This window comes from Cupressus sempervirens, chromosome 10 (assembly GCF_028749045.1).
Source record: "Cupressus sempervirens isolate cs-2001-9-10 chromosome 10, ASM2874904v1, whole genome shotgun sequence".
NCBI classification, from domain to species: Eukaryota; Viridiplantae; Streptophyta; class Pinopsida; order Cupressales; family Cupressaceae; genus Cupressus; species Cupressus sempervirens.
Genome location: NC_143127.1, coordinates 985,820,876 through 985,841,325, shown reverse-complemented (window position 1 = coordinate 985,841,325; position 20,450 = coordinate 985,820,876).

Genomic DNA, 20,450 nt, shown 5'->3' with positions numbered 1-20,450 from the left:
TAATTCTTCCTTAATCACTTGAATATCTTTAGAGTAGGCTAACTTAGCTCTGCTACAATGCTGACTCTCTTTCCTTTTTCCTTCATGCTCTTCATGCTCTTCAAACTTTAGTAAGTGCAAATGAGTCAAAAATCAACTATATAAGCCTTCAAATTTGACATTAATTTCTTAGTGCTTATACAATTGTAATCTCAACTATCATAGGATTTTAAGCACACTTAGCTAACATAGAATTCCTACTATGCTTGACATACATAGCGAGTTTGGCTCATACTATCCTTGACTCCATCACTCAATAATAACTACAATTTCTTCCATGCTCGACAGTAACATAGAAAAATAAAAATCTATAGAATAAGTCTTACTCTTGACTTCTTCATTGCATCTTGATTTATGCATATTTATTCTTTTCAGATCTTAGATATTTGGGATAGCTACATAGTATAACTTTTCAAGTGTCATTTCCACACATACCTTTTATTAGCTTGTTGGGGATGATGTGATCACCTGGAGCATTGGATGAAGTGACCTCATCTAAAATTGATGAACTGCAATCTTCCTTCTTTCTCCATTTCTTATTCATATGCACTTTTACTTTCTCAACATTGACCTTTTCTTTCCCTTTACTAGATTCATTTCTCAACATTGGTGATCTAGTTGGATAATTTTTGTTGACATAACCATTCTTGAGATAGCTAAAGCATGTAATCTCACTCAATCATCTATTGTAGTTTCCTCTAAAATGTGTTCTTATGTAATTATCAGGAACATGTCCATATTCTTGACAATAGTTATTAGTGACAACTGTACCTTGTGTTGTAATCCCAATCATAGGAGTTTCCATTTTGGTGTACCTTTGTCTATTTGTTTGATGTCCACTTGGTCTTAGATCTATATTTATATGCTTTGTGTCCATACTTCTGATAATTATAATAGTATCCTTCAAATCTCTAAGTGCTCATGGTCTTGTTCATGCATTCATTTTCTTGATATCCTTGTTTGTTGCAGTTGTAGTAGTATTCTTTGTATTTTTGCTTAGGGTTTTGGTTAACAATTTTGCTCCTACAAATATTTTCTGCATGATCCAATTTTCCACAATTATTACAAGTAGATTTTTAGTACTTACCTTTTTTATTCCTTTTCTCACCACTTCTAGATGATTATCTTTCCTTACTATTAGTGTATCCCAATCCAACAATATCATCATTAGGTCTTGGTGATTTTCTTAATTTCTTAAAGTTTTTTATGGCTTCAATTGGTTTGTTGAATCTTTCAATGAATTCCTTTTATTCTCTTAGTTTATTTTTCAATAGATCATTCTATGACTTGAGGGTTGTGATCTCAATGTCCTTTCCATTCAATTCATGATTTGCAAGCATCAACTGATTCATTGTATCTAACTGCATTTTAGCAAGAGTTTTCACATCCAATATCTTCTCTTCAAATCTGTTAGCCAATATTATTTTTTCTTATTCAATCATGACTTTGTTTCCTCAACTTTCTTTCTCATTTCAGTTGTCTCACATAGCAATACTGATTTTAGTTCTTGTTCTCTTTTAAAAATTTTGATTTCTTCATTTAGGGAATTGTTCTTTTCCATCAGATCTACAACTTATGCATCAAATTGATTTGAGTTTCCATCCTCAAACAATCTAGTAGTGTCTTCTTACTGGTCTTGAGTGTCATTTTGATGAATAGCCAATTCCTTTTTTCTCTTTAATGAACATTGCAATTCATCTTCTGCCTCAATCTTCTAGTTCTAAATAGTCTTCCCCAACTTGTAGACTTCCATCTTTAAGATCCTACCTATAAAGCTATAAAAAATTTCTTTCTAGAGAACAAATCTTTGAAATCAATTATTGGAAATAATAGCGGGAAAGTAAATTTTGTAAGGGAGGGCGAATCAACACTTAAAACTTTTGCCTCTAAAAAATATCACTAAAATACATCTCATAACTTAACATGTAAACTAAAATAACATAACATGCATCACATCCATAGCATAGAGTAAATAATAGATAATACAATAAATTTTGGTTACCTAGAAACCCTCCAATGAGAAGGTAAAATCGGGGTGGGGATGACACCCAAATCTTCACTACTATAATTGTAAAATGTGGCCTATTATGGATACAATATGTTTGATCATAATCTATTATCTACCTTGTGAGAGGTCTACTCTATTAAAGGCTTACAACGACTATTAGGTTTCACCTTGTTAGATGATTTAAACTTACAATAAAGCAAGCACTTGATTAAGAGATTTACAACAGCCTATTAGGACTACTCAGTTAAGAGATCTTTTCTGTATCACCTATTAGAATGATTCAACATCATGATTTTTTGGTTAGCACCTTTCTTCTTGATGTCAGATCTCCTCCTTACTGTTAAAACCTTGATCCTCCTGATCAGATGTATCTCCTTTGTCCTAACAATTCTTTACTCCACTCTTATCAAACTGATTCAACCATGCATAACTCTGTCATAACCATCTAAACCACCATGAATTCCCTTTAAACTCTTAGCATTCATCTTGTTGCACTTACACGAATTTTTTTAGGGTTTTACTTCTTTTATAAATATTAGTGGTGATGGATTAGGTAAGAATCAACGGTTTTGGTTGGTCCTTATTATCACATAATGCTTCCCTCAATTTGATTGGTTGTATGTATTGCATAGGGATTTGTACTGTGACTCCATACTTATCTTTTACAATTGTAAAGTATGATTATGTTAGCCCAAAAATTGTTTACATAGAAGTTTGTGCCATTTCAAACATCTATGTCATAAACTATTCACTCGACATCCAAAGGCTCTAATGCTTAGCCTTCACTATTCTCTTAATGTTGAAAATCAACTTCTGAATAGCTCAGCACACTCTATTTTCTTAGCACCAAAATCACTCAACACATACTATTTACTCAACTCGCTTTGTTGGATTGGAACCTAAATGACTCAACACACATTGATTTCTCAACACCTACTAGTGCTTAGCCCTAATTGTCATATTACTTGGCATGTACTATCTGACCAATTATGCTTTTCATGTACTTTACTTTATTGAATAATGAATAAGTGTTTTATCACTACTTTTCAAAACCAATTAGAGATTAACATGACCCAACTTTACCAACTATTAGTCACCCAATTTTAAGCTTGAAAATTTAGCATTCCTAATGACCCTCCCTTGGAATCTCAATTTTCTTCTATGTTTTATATTAAGAATGTTGTGTAAAGATATGTTGTGTAAGGTAGGTTTAGATGAAATTTCATGACAATGAACCAAATGCTCAAGCCCACAAGTTTAAGGCCTTCTTTTGTGGCTTTAAAACCATATTGAATAAGGTTGTTGATAGATTTAGTAAAATGAGTCATATCATTTCTTTTAAAACCATGCTAGTTATATTGCTAATCCTTTTTGTAAGGAAATAGTGAGAATACATGACATACCTTTGAGTATTGTCTCTGATAGAGATGTGAAGTTCATGGGACATTTTTGGAAGACCTTGTGGAAAAGGTTGGGTACCAGTTAACATTTAGTTCTTCATACCATCCACAAATGAATGACCAAGTAGAGGTGATCAATAGGGTGTTAGGAAAGCTTCTAAGGTGCTTGACCATTGAATATGGTCAAAGATGGGATCAAGTGTTGCCTCAAGACAAATTTTCCTATAATGATAGTGTGAATAGATCTACTACTAAGAGACCTTTTGAGGTGGTTTATGGAACTCATCCAAGAGAAGTGCATGAACTTAGGGAACTTGGGAGTTTTGAAGGAAGAAGTGGACATGCTGAAGATTTTCCTCAGTCTATGAAAGAGGTCCATGTCTAGGTAAGGAAGACCTTTATTAAAACCAACCAAAATCTTAAAGCTAAAGCGGATAAGAGAAGGAAATATTTTTAGTGTTGAATAGGAGACTGGGTTATGGGTCATCTTAACAAGGATAGATTACAAAAGGGGATCCCATGTAAGTTGTAGATGAGAACGGTAGGACCACTAAAGATCTTGGCTATTTGAAAATTCCTATAAAGTGTACCTGCCCATATATCTAGCTATTTCACCAATATTCAATGTGTAAGATTTAGTAAAATGTAGAGGTCTTGATATAGTAGAGAAAGAGAAGAGTACATAACTTATTAAAGATGCATTGGAAATAAAGATTCCACCTTAGGTAAAGCCACAAGATGAAAGGATCCTAGACTCAATAGTCAAGAAGAAAACTAGAACTAGCATCTATATGGAGTGTAATCACCAAAAAATGGTCGCTTAGACTATTAGCACCCTTTCTAGAATTTTTGATAAATTTATTAAATCACTTATTTTGATCGAATCCTCAAAATTTCATTTATTCTATAGTTTGACCACCTTATCCTAAGTCATTATTTAATTAAAAGGAACTTGTCCCTTTTAATTAAATAAAAGATCCCATTCCTCATTTATCCTAAGTTGTACACACATGATGTATTATTCCCACTTTAAAAATAAAAGAAAAACTTTTTTTTGTCTCACACGGGCACAAAAGTCAACTCTTGATTACGATTGGTGGAAATGATTGTGCACGTAGATCACTCCACTTCCATCCTCCACACTTGAAAAGATCCTTCTTTCCTCATGCTCTCCATCATCCATTATTCATTAAAAGGGAGATGTCTCTCTTCATCTCATATCACTCAATTTATACTAATGTTATGCTATAGGAACTATAGGAATTCTTTGGAGAGTTTGAAGACTTGTTGCATCATCTCATCTATTGAACATTGTAGAATTATAGTTCATACTTGAATTAGTGTAGTTTCATTTATGTTTTGTTTTAATCTCATCTAGCTTAAATAGGGGATTGTAAAACTTCATACTTGCTAGTTTAGCTTTGCATTTCTCATTCTCTTAGTATAGTTGCATTTGTATTGCATAGCATCTTTGGTTCTTAGATATTTTCACCCTTTCTCTTGCTCTCGAATCTCCCATTTCATACTGCACCTTAAAAGGGTTTGTGTATTTTAGCTCATTTGAGAGCCATAACATTCCTTCTACACTCTTTCCATGTCATGACTAGGGAGCTCTAGGTCGATATTCAAGCTTCTCAATCCATGAGATCCCTTGGATATAAGTACTTAGTGTACACTCAAAAGTTTCCCACTCTAAACCCTTCTATCCAAAAGATTCCATGAGTTTGGAATGCTTGGATGTCAACCTAGAGCTCCCTATCCACAGAGTGCAAGAAGGTAGGATTCAAGCATGAACGCTCTCAATCGAGCCTTGGAGATACACTTCTTGCCAGTAAACCATGCAATGGGAGGTTCTCTTAGAGACAAGATGCAAGAGTGAAAATGTCTACAAAGTATGCCTCAATGATGCAATGCAAAATGAAAGCTAAGCTAGGATGAGAATATTAAATGCAGCTACTCTAAGCAACATGCAAGTGTTACAAATCCAACTAATGAAACTAAGCTATCATGAAACTATACTAAAATGCCATAAGATCTTAAGCTAAATGTGATGGAATGCAAGAATGAAGACAAGAAATAAAATGTTCTCCTCAAAGCTCTAAGAAACTTGTCAAAAAACTTGTAGCATAAAAATATTCAAATGGTGATGGATCCTTTGAGGGGAAAAGCTCTCTCCCTTTTAAAGTCATACAGATGGTAGAGATCAAAATGAATATAGTGAATGATAAATGGTGGAATTCGAAAAGATGAGTAATCCATGTGCACACACAAGTCAACTAATAGAATATAAGTTGACTTGTCATATAAGACAAAAGTCACAAAGCCTTTTCTTTTAATTTGAGAATTAGAAAAAGGACTTTATGTGTGCACTTTAAGTGGGTTAGAATAATGGGGTCTTTTATTTAATTAAAAGGGGACATGTTCTTTTAATTAAATAATGAACTTAGGATAGCATAGTCAAACTATAGGTTATAATCAAATTAATTTATTATTAGAAATTTGGTCTAGGTAAATGATTAATTAATTTATCCAAAATGCTGAGAAGGGGGTAAATAGTCTAGATGACCATTTTTAGGTGATACATTTGCCCCTCTTTGACTAATGTGTGATCGATCTGGGAACACATTACGTCAAAGAAAATAGAAGCCAAGTAGGTAGAAATAGATATAGATATCTAATTTCAAAGAACAAAATGTAGAAAGAGATAGAAAATCCTAATAATAGTAGTACTGAACATTAGGAAAAAGATGATGTTAGAATTCAAGAAGATGCTTACACCTAGAAAAGCAGATAGATCAAGAGAAAATGAAAAGATCAAACATATGCTCTTGGGAAATAGATAGCTATAGCAAGAAATGATAGAGTATTTCCCCCCTCGGGAATGAAATTGAAATGAGGTAAGGGGATGCAAAAACAAGCTAGCTATGAGAAAATCATAATATAGCAATGTCCCAAATGATAGATAGATGATTAGAATCTAAGGATGACTATTAAAGAGTGACAAAATGCCCCAGTTTGACTATTGTTGATGTTGGAGGATATAGCATAAAAATTAGGTAAAAATGAGTAGAAAGATTATTTTAGACATGAAAAGGTGAATTTGAGTAGATATGAAGCATGGAAATGATGAAGAGATGATGGAATGAAGATGCCCCAACAATGATTTTGAGATCAGACCAAAGAGGTAGAATTTTAAAATGTGATTTTGAGTACTAAGATGAACTCAGATTTTGATTTCGATCCCAAAAATGAATCCAAGATGTCAAAATTATGTAAGTCAAAATTTTATATAATGTGATGATAGGATAGAAAAGAGATGAAGCAAAATATTAAGAAGGTGAAAAGAGATGAACAAGAAGAAAGTAAAGAAATATATGAAAGGAGTTAGCTAATATGTCCATGAAAAAATGAAGAGAGAGCTCTCCCTATATGCAATAATGCAAGATTAAGCTAGAAATGAACCTAAAATGCAAGCTAATATGCAAAGTGGTTTACCAACAATAAGCACATAACATTTAGACTCTTAATTTCATCATTGAGCATTTATTAGGGACACCATGAGATCATACAACCCTCACTAGCATAACTATGAGGATATGAACATGATCAATATCAGATAGATATGTGGAAATCCAATCTAAGCATCAAAGACATGTAAATCAAGATAACTATGCGATTAAATTTCATAAGTTTGATTTAGCAAGATTACACCTATATCAAGGCATAAGCACCAGGATAACCCCCGAGTGTGGTCTTTCAAAATAGTCAAGGATGATATGTTTATAAGTCAAAGTGTCGAATAGGATAAGCATGATTTCTTAAAACACTATAGACAAATAAGGTATACCCACAAGCAAAAATCAACAAAACATGCTCCATGCCCCCAATCGTCTAGTCAATGACATCCTCGAAAGACTATTAGGGAGGGAACATATAGTAAATAAATCCTCATAGAAAACACACAAAGTAGATAAAGATCATTATAGCTCAATCATTTATGTGTTTAAGTATGTATTTGTAAGTTACTAGGCCATTTATTCAAGACTTGATTCTAATAGTGAGAAATATTGCGATATAGAAGACCATAGGAAAACTATCTGAAAAGTGTTGAGAAACACTTGATGTTAAGTTGGGGGTAGTCTTGAGAAACACTATTTTTTAATTTTTCAAAGAAACCCTTAATGCACAATAATAGCTCAATAGGCTAAGCAGCAGTGTCCCCAAGACGAGGACAAGAAACAATCCCAAGCTAGGAAATGTGTAGCAAAATGGGTGATGGAGACTGATATAAATAGGTGCAAGGGTTTCAAGTAGCCCTTATTTCCAGGTTTTCACCACTTGAATTTTTTTTTTTTTGGAGTTTTGAATTTTTGATTCTTTTTTGGTGATACATTAAAGCTCCTATTGCTAGGTTTTCACTAAGATGATAATATTTTAAGGATATTTTCTAATTTTTAAGACTTTTTCAGGATCATAGATTTATACAAGATAGCTGAGTAGTAAGCCTCTAAGCATAGAACTTCTTCAAATGTAGGAGATTGATAGGCTCTGCAAGTTCTTCACCTTTAAGAGTAGACAGTTGATAAGAACCAGACCCAAATATTGTTGTGATAATGTATGGGCCTTACCAGTTAGGTTCAAACTTTCCCTTCTGCTCTCTATGCTACTAATTTTTAGGATTCTCTCTAAGCACAAGTTCAACAACTTGAAACTCATGTGGGTGAACTTTCTTCTTATATTGAGTAGACAAGCACTTTTGATAAGACCTCATGTGATCAAAAGTAGCCTTGTGGCATTCATCAAGAGACTCTAATTCCTATACTCACATAGCTCTATGGTCTTCATCAGTTATTAACCCATGAAGGAGATGCACAAGGAGGGTATCTCAACTTCTAATGGGAGAACAACCTCAGAGCCATAGACTAGAAAAAAGGGTGTAGCCTCTGTAGGAGTATGAATAGTGGTTTCGTAGGCCCAAAGTGCCAAATTTATTTGTAGATGCCAATCTTTTCTAGACTTATGAACTATTTGGTGTAGGATTTTTAATAATGTTTTGTTGGAGGCCTCAGCTTGGCCATTCCCTTGAGGATAGTAGATAGAGGACCAATATTTTTTGATGCAAAATTTCTTGCACAACTGTCTGAGGTCCTTATTCTTGAACTAACCTCCATCATCAATAACAATGGAGGAAGAAATACCATAATGGAAAATGATGTGGTTCAGTATAAATAGGGCAACATGTTTACTTGTAGTAGGAGATAATGGTACAACTTCAACCCATTTGGTAAAATACTCAATTTCTGTAATGATGAAATTGTGACCACTAGATGAACTTGGGTGGATTTTGCTTACCAAGTCCATTGTTGAAATGGTCAATATGTCACAAAAGGAATCAACTCACATCTAGGAGCATGAATTAAGTTGCCATGAAGTTGAGATTTTTGACAAGACTTGGCATATTGAACAACATCAGCTTGCATGGCAGGCTAGTAATAACTTGTCCTAAGAAGTTTTTGAGCAAGTGCATGGCCATTAGAATGTGCCCCACAAATACCATCATGGACTTCATTGAGTGCCTTCTCAGACTCTTCTAGCTCTAAACACTTAAGAAACGTTCTATCTGGACTCTTTTTATACAAGTCACCAGAGACCAAAATGTAATGTGAAGCATTGCAAAGGAATTGGAATTTTTGGTTGTGCATGAGAGTTTCGAGAATAACTTGATCATGCAGGTAAGAGAAGATAGATGCATAGAAGGAGGAATCGTTACCTATAATAGTGCAAATCACTTGGTTATTTGAGGAATCATAGGTGGGATGACATAGTTCTTCCACCAGGAACTCGAATCATGATTCATGTTATTGTAGTTGGAGGATAGATTCTAGAGTAGCCATAGCATCAACAACCTTGTTTTCTGCTCTAGGAATTTTCTAGAATGTCAAAAAAGTGAAATAGTTCCTTAGAGCATCTATCAACTTCTTGTACGGGATCAAATTTTCATCCTTTGTTTGATATTCCTTATTTACTTGGTTTATAACAAGTTGAGAAACTCCATAAATGTGAAATTCAGTTATTCTCCATTCAAGGGCCATTTTGATTCCATTTGTGAGTGCCTCATATTCTACAATGTTGTTTTTGCAAGGGAATACAAGTTTGTATAATTTTGGGATCGTATATCTGTGAGGGGAAACAAACAAGACACCTACTCTAGCTCCATTCTATGTATGAGAACCATCAAAAAAAAAATTCCAAGTTCTCTTGGTGATGTACATAATTGAGGCATCTAGAAATTCAATTTTCATGGGAATTGTATCCTCTAGTGGAAAATTAGCCAATTGGTTGGATATGGCCTACCCTTTGATGGCCTTACATTCGACATACTAAATGTCAAATTCTGAAAGAATCATCATCCATTTAGCTAGATGACCAGTAAGTGTTGCTTTTCTCAACAAATATTTCAAAGGATCAATACTAGTGTAGTTGATTTCATAAGCAACCAAAGTTTGAATGATATAATATATAGCCCTTTCTTTACCTGTTTCATCACTTTGGGCTAATAGTGCTCCTAGAGAAGAAGTTGTAGCTAAGATATACAAGATCAAAGGTTTTCTTGGAATGGGTGGCATCAAAATTGGAGGTTTTTCCAAGTATCCTTTGATTTGGTCTAGACTTTGTTATCAATCATTGTTCCAGATATGAGTAGATCCCTTATGCAAATTTTTGTTAAAAGCTTGAGCTTTGTCGGCCAATTGAGAAATGAATCTTTTGATAGATTGTAGACATCCTTGTAGACTTCTAAGTTGATTAATATTTCTTGGAGGAGGAATTTCCATGATAGCCTGGACTTTTTTAGGGCCAACCTCAATGCCTTTTTCTGAGATGATGTAGCCTAGAAATTTTCCAAAAGTGACACCAAATGCAAACTTTCTGGAGTTTAACCTAAGTTGAAATTGTTCCATACGGTCTAATATTAGACTAAGTTTTTGAGATGTGTGTCTCATTTTCTAGATTCTTCCAATGTGTCATCAACATAGTCTTCCATATTTTTATGCATCATATTGTGGAAGATAATGGTCATTACTCTTTGATAAGTAGCACCAACATTTTTGAGCTCAAAAGTCATGACATTCTAGCATAAAGGACCCCATGTACATGTAAAGGCTATCTTCTCTTGATCCACTGCAGCTATCTTAATTTGGTTATATCCAGAAAACCCATCCATGAGACAATACATTTCATAACCTGTAGTCATGTCCACTATCATATCGATGTTTGGTAGTAGAAAGTCATCCTTGGGGCATGCTTTGTTAAGGTCTCTAAAATCAGTGCAAACTTAGATAGATTTATAATGTTTAGAAATAGGTACAATGTTGGAAATCCATTTTGCATAGTCGATAGCTATGATAAAGTTTTCACTCAAGAATTTTTCCAACTCTACTTTGACCAATAGGGCTACATGTGGATGCATCTTTCTCAATTTTTGTTTGATAGGTTTTTTATCTGGAGATATTGATAAATGATGCATGATAAGAAATGTGTCAAGCCCTAGCATATCTGAGTATGTACATGCAAAATTGATCTTCTTGTCTTAAATTTTTTTGGCAAAATGTGCTTTCTCCTTAGTTGACAATGATTGAGCTACATGAATAATCTTAGGAGATTCCTCTATCCCCAAGTTGATAGGCTACGTAGGGTCAATGAGAACCAAAGATCTATCTAAAAAATAGATTGGTAGGCTAGAAAGTACCTCATCTACAGGTGCCTCAGGGAGGTTTTCACCATTAGATACATCTTTATTTATATTTTTTTGAGGATCAGATACTGCCACAATGTGGTTTTCACCATCTGACCAATTATTTTTCTTTTAATTTTATGACTAAGGTACTTGATATTTGATTATGTCATGTTAATCATAGGTTCACTGGTGGAAGAAGTGACATATTCAATGGCATTTAAGTAATAAGCAATCTCGTAGTCATTTTGAAAATACTATATTTTAGGTCTTTGATTTTGAAGGGACCAATCTATGAGATTAGGGTGGATTAATGAGAGTGAGTTGGAAGCTTCAAGGTGGTTAACATAGAAAGAGTCATCTTTGGTGACCTACGAAGTTGAGCCTATAGTAAATGTTTAAAAGGAGTCCAGATCAAGAATAGACCTAGCGGGACTAGTGTGATCCACTAAAACATTTTGTGAACCAAACTCGTTTGATCCAATACTAGAATCTTCAACTACATTCGATTGGGCTGCATAGGTGTGAATGACATCCACTCCTAGCTCACAAGATACATCCAAAAGACTTTCCCATTCATATTCACAAGAATTTGTACTCGGATCTCTAGCAATTAGATGAGCAATGTTTTGTCTGATCTATCCTCTATTCATGTCCTCGAGGATAAATTCCTCTTGTTCCAACTATTCAGAGGTGGAAGTTTCAGTGTCATTATTGGAAGTTGGTGGTTCTTCTCCCTAAAGGAGGGAATTGAGAGGGATAAAGTCCTCATCTTGTGAAGTGGTAGCAACAAAGGGAGGATCATCATCCTCTGATTTGCTAGACATGGGTATGATTCAATCAAATGTTGGTATATCATTTTCTAGCCCAAAACCTAAGCCAGTAGTGTCTCGAGTATCATGACCTTGAGTATGATTTAAAGGTTCAATTAGAGATTTTTATTACCAGTTAAGGACTAGTGGCTCTGATAGCCCATGTTTGTAAGAAATTTATATCCTTTGCCATATCATTTAGGAGAAATGGGAGTAGTCATAATGACTTCTTCTTCATTTTCTACTTCTCTATAGATCCACTCTTTAATTGCTTATTCTTCTTTCTCTACTTCTAGAGGAACTGAGGACTGTACAAAAGTGCCAAAATGAGTCATGGCAAAAGTGGAAGGCTTCTTTATGGTAGATGGTTTCCCATAAGATTGAGGGGAAACTAGTAGAGTAGAAATAGAGTCTAGAGTGTATTTTCCCATACCAAGGCTCATCATTTTCAATTTCTATTCACACTCTGTAAAGGATGGTGTTAGCTCATTAGAAGAGCGATTGTGTGGAATCAATGTTTCAGCAATAGACAATATATTGATGGACATTGAGTTGTCATTGGGGACAACTATTTCAGTACCATTTAAAGAAAACTTGATGCACTAATGGTACATAGAAGGCACTACTTGCATGTCATGAATCCATGGGTGTCCCAAAAAGAAATTGTATGCAAGGGGTATATCTAGAACTTAGAAGACAAAATTCTTCTCAACTAGACCAACTCTGATTGGAAGCAGGATTAGACCCTTGGAAGGTATTTCAACTTTATCATAGGCTTTTATAGTGATCTTGTGCCTAGGGTCAATAGTAAATTTTGACATGCCCAACTGTTGGATCACATTAAATGAAATAATGTTTAACCCTACACCATTATCTATCAAGACTTGGTGGACACGAATATGGAAGATTTGGACTTCGACATGGAGAGCAAGGTTGTGGGGATGACTGAGAGCTTGGTCATCTTCTTCGAAAAAAGTGAGCTAATGAGGTGAAGAGATGTGGTTCACAATAGATATCATGCAACTATACTAACATGCCATAAGATCTTAAGCTAAATGTGATGGAATGCAAGAATGAAGACAAGAAATATAATGTTCTCCTCAAAGCTCCAAGAAACCTATCATTAAACCTACAACATAACAATATTCAAATGATGATGGATCCTTTGAGGGGGAAAGCTCTCTCCCTTTTACAGTCATATGGATGGTAGAGATAAAAATGAAGATGGTGTATGATCAATGATGGAATTCAAAAAGAGGAGTGGTCCATGTGCACACACAAGTCAACCAATAGAATATAAGTTGACTTGTAATATAATTAGAAAATTAGAAAAAGGACTTTACGTGTGCACTTTAAGTGGGTTAGAATAATGGGGTCTTTTATTTAATTAAAAGGGGACATGTTGTTTTAATCAAATAATAAACTTAGGATAGCATAGTAAAACTATAGGTTATAATCAAATTAATTGATTATTAGCAATTTGGTCTAGGTAAATGATTAATTAATTTAGCCAAAATGCTGAGAAGGAGGTTAATAGTCCAGATGACCATTTTTAGGTGATTACACTTAGACAAGTGCAGTCTTTTGTATTACATTTTTAGCACCCACCATGGGGAAGAAAAACCTTGTTTTGGCTTCATTCTTGCATTTTCCTCATTTTTATGGTCTTCTATTTTAGTTTTTTTTTCAAACAAAAATATTGTGGATAATTTTCAAGTATCTTGTGATAGTTTCTTCTATTATTTTGTGATATTTCTCTAATATCATATGATCTTTTCTAATATTGTTGTGTGATACTTTACTAGTTAAAGTATTGCTTGCTTGTTTACATTTTGTTACACATCTTTTAGCATTCAGTCATCTGTCTTAACATAAAGTATTGCACAGGTAGAAACTATCACCTAAATACATAGTGAAGTGTCATACGATATTATTGTAGCTAGAAGTGTTTCCCAAATAATTTTGATTAGCTATTTTGAGTTCGAGTTTTCATTTTTTGGTTATAAGGTTTCTTATTTTAGGTTTTCTAATTTCTTGACAGTTTGACCAGTGATCTTGTAGGATTTATTTTAGAATTGCTAACCTTTATGATGCCCTAACTTGGTTGTTTTGTAAGGATTACTCATTACCTTATTGCTAAAAAAAATGCTTTTCAAAGACAAAAGGGCTACTAACATGTTTGCAAGGCTACCCAACCAAAAAAAAGAAGTTTATTTTATTTTATGTGCAACATCTACTAGTTGTTTTATTTTAGTTGGCACATAAAACTTGTGAATATGGTTCATTATTGGTAGGAGAGTATGCTCTTCACCTTATAGGTGAATAAAAAATCTTTACCCTTCATTGGATCTCAAAAGTGAGTGGGATACTCTACTTTTTAGTAGTTTTAAGTGATCTTCTTAGTGTGTTTGGGGGAAAAACTAAGGAATAGGAGAGTATGTTCTTCACCCTTTAGGCGAATCAAAAATCTTGACCTCCTTGGTGCATATCCATTTTGTTTCAATTTGTTGCCCCACTTTTCACCCTATATCCATTTGCAAAAGTGGATTTTTTTTTGTCTTAGTTTGGTCTAGGTATGTCTGAGTCTTGTTTTTCCCCTTAGGTGAAAAGAGTTTCCATTAGATTTTCCATCTTCCCCTTCTCCCACATTTCATGGCCAGGTGGGTTTTCCTTGATGTCATGAGTTTATGGGTAGCTTAATACCTAATTCGATGGAGATTCTTACCTTTCACAAAGTTATTTACAAAGCTGGACTTGTTTGTGGCTTATCATGTTTTTTGCATGAGAAAATGAAGCTTGCAGAAAATTGAAAATTGCCTTCTCCTCGGCAGGTTTCCAACACATGATGGCAATTTCCCATAGAGTTTAACAAATGAGGTTAACAGATTAAGGTAAGAAGGTATTGAGTTGTTTTATGGAAAATCCCTATTTTTTTTTTACATCATTTACCTTTGGAAACATTTGGGATTCATCATCATGCTCAGAATCATATTAAGTACGAAACCCAAAAATGACTTCTCCTCAGTGGGCTTTCGAGCCATGAAGTCTATTTTTTGCCAAAGGCAATTGTGAAGGAAAGAAACATGGAAGTGGTCCTCTCTTTGACTTTTTTAGTCCTTTTAATTTTTTTAAAACCCAAAGGATAAAGTATAAATAAAGCTTGGGTAGAAAAATAGAAATCGTCTTCTCCTCGGTGGGTTTTCAACCCATGAGGGTGATTTTTGACATTCATGAAGGAATTGAGTTTGTAAGCAAATTGGGCTCACATATTACACACAAGACATGTTAAAATGATAATAGAAACAAACTAACCTCTATTGGAAAGGTATACTGAGTAGAATCTAGCTAGGCAGATATTTCGTTATGGAGTACTCCATTCTTAATTCTCTAAAACTGAAGGGAAAACAAAAAGGTAAGTATGAAATAAAGGAAAGTTATTGTTGGGCCAATAGAAATAGTGAAAAGACACTAAAATGTCTGTTAGAATCTCCCACATTTACCAATTCAATGGATTTATCCTTTAATTCATTTGTGTGGCGGAGATCCTAAAGACTAATAGATGAATTGGGACTCCTATATAGATGGAAACATAACAATTTTTCAAACTACCATTTTTTATTGAACTATTATGCTATTAAATTGCACAACACTTTCAAATATTCTTTGTTTGTGAATTCAATCCCATGTGTCTCATCTAAATTCAAAGTTTCAATTTACTTCATTCTAAAATAGAATGGTAACTAGATTTGTGGGGTTTGATGGACTAAATGGGATCAAATCCACATTGCAAAACTTCACAGATACTTCACTTGACTTTTATGATATGCAAGATTTCCAAAGGAGGCTAAGGTGAAAGTTGATTCATCCTATAACTAAGAAGCTTCGAGGAAGTGGACTAGTGGAGGCAGCTAGTTTCTTAGTGGTGGTCCAAGCTTCAGAACTAATTTATGAATGCATAAATCACTACAATCTAGATACTAGACAAATTCTTCTAATTGATCATACAGTAATAATCTCCATTGATAGGAAAACTATGGTGAATTGCCTCTAAGTCCTAGAATGAGAGGATTTTTCTGAATTGACAGTAGTAGGAGTAGTCTTTGAGTTCTCTATGAAGAAGATGGTATGGAGGAAAGAAATTATGTGATCCTAGTTCCAAAAGCTGTGAGCTGCCAAGAGTAAGGTCCCCAAAACTCTATTTGGTACTGATCTCAATCCTGAGATTGTAAACATTCTAGTTCTCCTATATAGATTGAAAGGTGAGGTAGAGGCTCTAAATTTTGGTGAACAATATTTCTTTTTGGTACAAGTTATTTGTTCAGATACACAGTATATTGATTTGGCCCATGAGGTAAGTGATAATCTGTCCAAAGCTCTCAACACTGTGAAGTTTTACAACACCTTTTATATGTCTTCCTTTCTAATTTATATGTTAGCATCTCTATAGTTGTGGCCAAGTCTTCCAAGAATAGAAAACTTTCGTGATGATGTGAAATGTTATGAGTTTCATCCGTGCTTGCAATTGCATAACAGTTATGCAAAATTTGTCAAAGTTAATGATGTGTATACAATGAGAATTTGCAGGGAACTCCAAGAATACCCAAAGAGGAGATTCAACTTAGAGGTAATGGAAGCTATTAGTCAATTTGAGAACTATTTTATCCAATTCTCATCCTTCTCATATTTGCATCTTGCAATTTTTGATGGATTCCCTTTGAAGCTGCCCAGGTATCTGAGTGACATGATCGTGTTGATAGAGATTGTGAGGTAGGTAGTCCAATGAATGTGCTAAGTGGAAGCTTAAATAAGAAAGGATATGAATTCCCTATGAAAGTTGGGGCTTACAATGGTGAGTCCCACTCCAATGCAAAGAATATGCTCAAAGTGTTTGAGATGAAATACAAATTGGAGGCATATGAGGTCATGATACCTATGTTTGATCTACATGGATATGCAAGGGATGTGTTGTAGATTGGGAGTGTGATCAAACACATTACCACTATTGAAGACTATTGGGTGGATTTTAAGGATGAATTTGAAAGCTAAGATGATGCTTTCACCAAGCTCACAGCAGAGCAAATTAAAACATATGGTATCAATTCCAATGTTGAAGGATTGGAGGATGATGGAAAAATTATGTATAGTAATACATATTTGACTAAGATATGGAACACTCCTATCAATTAAGAGCCTTGTGAGAATGTGGAGGAAGATTTAGATGTTATGATGGACCAAATCATCAAGAGGACTAGGAAGTGGGTTGAATGGATAGCCAAAAGATATCAGAGTAAAAGCACAACCACTCAAGCTTCTCTAGCAGCTGCTACTCCCTCTTCCTCCTAGAGAACCACACCAAGTGTAACACCAACTGCCACTCAAGGATGAGCTCAACCTTCAGGAGGAGGTGATCAACCTCCATATAAGAGCATTCTAATAGCTAAGACTTTCCATGATGACTCCCTACTAGTTATTGGCACCCAAACTGGTGTTGAAGAGAAGACGAAGGAGCCAAAAGATAGCACTACCACTCCAGTTCCATCCCCTCATGTCATACCAATCTCATCCCCTCATGTCACACCAGTTCCATCTCCTCATGTTTCATTGGTTCCTTCTCCCCATGTTATTCTAGTTCCCTCTCCTCATCATAGTCATGTTCTACTAGTAAGTGCTACACTTCTACAACCAACTGGCTCCCCAATATAGATAGTAGATTTGGGAGATGGAAAAAGTAGTAGTAGTGAATCTACGGAGTCTTATGAGCTAGTGAATAAAACTCAAGAGGTGGAGAAAAGCCAGAGCTCTTCCAAGCTCATCTTTCAAGATCCAAAGAATCTCTTCTCTTCAACTGTGATGATAGTCATTCCAGATAAGAATAAAATGTTTATTATAGAATCACTTGGGATGGCCTCCAAAGTGATAGGCACTAATTCTTGGTTGGAGGATACTCTGGAAAGAAAGAGGAAAAGGAAAGATGAAAGCACACTAGCCAAAGACATTGTATCTCTTGCAGTTCATTTTGGATCTGCATTAGGCAAGGTAAAGAAGAAGAAAACTTTGTCTATACTTGGGCATGATCCAAAAATAGGGCACTTGACAATGGAGATAGCCAAGCCCAAAAAAGGAGGAAGAATTGAAGACATGACTGCTGATGACTTTACTCTGCACTCGGTGGACCTTGGAGAGGCTAGACATGACACCAAGGTTGGCTTTTGGAAGTCGACCAATAAAGTAATCAAGAGACAATTAGAAAGCCTAAAATTGTCAAAAACTAGGATGAAGGCTGAGATAGAAGAACTAAATAGATTCATCAGATGATTGGTCACTCCACTTGCTACCATCTTTGTAGTATTAGTAATTAAAAATCATACTACTGCTAAGGTTCAACCCCTCATCTCTCAACTTCAGGAAGATAGGAACTTTGGCCAAATTGGTAAGGAATGGATTGGGAAGCTCAAATTAGAAGGAGCCGTTGTTATAGAAAAAATTGGTAATGTTATCCTAAGATTGGAAAGAAGGATAACATCTTATCAAATAGTAATACTCTAGCCAGAGAAAGGACGAAGTGTGATGATTGTATCTCTTTTCTGAAGATGATCATTCTGATGAAGGAAAAGGAAGCTGTTGAAGCAAAAATCTTGCCAAAGGGAAATGAACCTCTATTCGAGTGGCTTCAGAGCATGCATTTCAAGTTAGAAATGATCCCGTTGGCAGAAAAGTGACTTAAGGAAATAGAGGATAAAGAAAAAAAGACCTAAGGTAGAGGATTTGAACTCATGAAGGGGTTACATACCAATTCACAAAGTAGTGGCCAAGGAAAAACACTCATCAAGATAAATTTCATGAAGGAGAACTTCTCCAAATTCATGGATAGTTTGTGTGGTGTGTCTTCCAATAGTCAAAAAAAAGTTTCAAAACTCTAGACACTCATCGAATGCATACATGTGGCCATAGAGGAGCTACCAAATCAATTGAATGCTATGAGGGGGTTGGCTAGAGACCATTCCAAATGGCTCTTGAGATGCACCAACATATAGGTGCCTAAGAATGAATAGCTAATCCCAATCTACATGTTGCTAAGGCCTATAGAGAAAAATGACAAAAGGGGAAGAAGTGGAAGTGATTCACATTTCGCCTCCTTTTTTCTTTCTTATGTAATTATTGTAATACGACAAACTAGTGTCTTTCCATTTGTCATTTTTGAGGAGATAAACCAATTGAGCTTCTATTGTAATTTTCATCTCAAAATCCTATATGTATGAATTTGAAAGATTAATAAAAGGTCAACAAATTTTGGTGTTAAGTACTTGATGTTGCAAAGACAATTGAATGGTATTTTGTATCAACTATTTTCTATTCCATTTCTATTAATTGTAGTTTTATTCTTTCTCTTTTTTTTGGATTGAAGCAAGGAAAGAATAGAGTTTCACTCCCCTATTTCAAAGTGGCAAATTGATGTGATGAGTAGTGTTACTGCATGTTCAAAAAGAGATCCTTTAAGTGTTCTTCCCTTTAACTAACTGTAGTTCAAATTCAAATTAACTAAGTTTAGTATTAGTTATTATGTTGTTAAGCTTTGTGAATTCATAAGATGTGTTTGTTCATAAACTTAACCAAATCTTCAGAAATCCTTATTTGCCTGAGTTAGATCCTATTTAGGTCTAGCTTGGTTTTACCTCTTCTATTCTTGGGTCAAGAACACACCCCATATTAGTTTAGGAATAAAACCTAATTCATTACAAACCTATCATAGGGAGCCATACCTATCAATTCATAGAAAAGCCAGTCTATCCATAAGTTGGTTTTTAACTATTTGTACCTAGATATTATTCCAAATTTGGGTATTCAAGAGTCATAATAAAAAAAGACAAATATGTTTACCAATAGATTTTTGGCAACTCTTATGGGGAAAAAAAAATCGCTTGACTAAAAAGCCTATATCATGAGGAAAAATGGTACTACCTCATGAGAACATTGTTCCAGTGCTCCAACCTAACCTTGGCTTTCAAGATGACCAAGAAGACATAGTTTCATCCCTTAATACATTTGTTTGGAGACATAGGAGGAACATTGAACATTACAAGAATGCTATCCAAGTATTGGAAGAATAAGAAACAAGAGCTAAAGCTTTTGAAAAAATCACATATGCTTGTATTAATAATGTTTCTTTGTCCCTTGTTTAATTCTTTGGAGATATGTGTTTTTGAAATCTACTTGATTTCAAAACATCACATTATTCTACTACAAATTGGAAAACATGCTATTTAATTGATATTATTTTTGCTAAACTTGTATCATATCACATCTATCAAAAATATTGTATGATACTTCAAATTGCTAGAAGTTCTACATCAGATTATAAATTATTTCACACCAGTATATGCTAAACTATTGTGTCAACTTTTAGATACTATTCCATCATTGGAAATTATTGTCTGGGTATTTTAGAAATTGTCGTACAA